Here is a 1100-nt window from a genome sequence, read left to right as displayed (position 1 = left end):
CATTATAAGGGGGTGGATACCTTCCATGTCTCAATGTTTTTGATAGTTCTAAGGGGATTAAATCACATAAGAACTATGTACTTAAGCGTTCCCAAACGAGAACAATTTCAAGTTGGGTGACCTGATGGGAAATTTTCGTGTAAGGATGCCTAAATTGGATCATGTACCAAAAAGGATGTTATAAAAAAATTTGGCCACCCTACCAAACAATACACTCCCTTACAAATTCCAATGGATGAACTAAGGAGGCAAAGTAAAAGTCTCATTTGAATTAGTGGTTTCTTTTTCGATTGACATATTTACCGTGATGAGATTATATGCCATATTGTACTAATAGATGATTTTCATTTGCTATTCGGAAGAAATTTGTTGTTCAATAAGTGTGTTTACCATAATGTGCATTTGAACATATATTCCCTCTTTGAGATTGGGAAGAATATCACGCTTTCCACTTTGAACCCTCATTAGTAATGAAAATCGGAAAAAAAAAAGAGAATGCTTAATTCATGACTCAAAGAGAGGTTAAAAAGGAAATTAAAGAGAACACATGTATCCTATTTCTACCGATAGTAAAGGAGGATGCATCTGTAAAAGTTTCTAAAACAATTTCATCGGTAGTGAAATCTATACTTAGAGAATTTCTTAATGTATTTACTGAAGCACTACCTCTAAGTTTACCTCACCTTAGAGGAATTGAGCATCAAATTGTAACATCCGGAATCTTGAGGAGCAATTGTAAGGAATGAATTCCATTTTGAGGACTGAACACGGCGTGTTGGAGGAACCAACACGACGTGTCTAGTTAAGGAAAAGTGCGGTTCTCATTAAGGTCAACACGATGTGTTGATGTCTAAACACGGCGTGTTGGAAGCTGGGAAGGAAACCCTAATTTTTAGGATGTTGCACCCTATATAATCTTTTAACCCCCAAGGGTTGGTCTCCTTACCAGCCTCCATTGACACTAAAACCCTAAAATCGATCTTTAAGTCTCTTGTTGGTGTTCTTGAGCTAGTATGAAGTCCTTGGTGCTCATTTTTGGTCTTTGTGAAGGAAGAGGAGATCTTGAAGTTGCATTGTTTGGGGAAAAGGCTTTAGATCCA

Source organism: Lactuca virosa, chromosome 8, assembly GCF_052849685.1.
Source record: "Lactuca virosa cultivar CGN04683 chromosome 8, Lactuca_virosa_CGN04683_v6, whole genome shotgun sequence".
Taxonomy (NCBI): domain Eukaryota; kingdom Viridiplantae; phylum Streptophyta; class Magnoliopsida; order Asterales; family Asteraceae; genus Lactuca; species Lactuca virosa.
Note: the sequence above shows the minus strand (reverse complement) of the source record.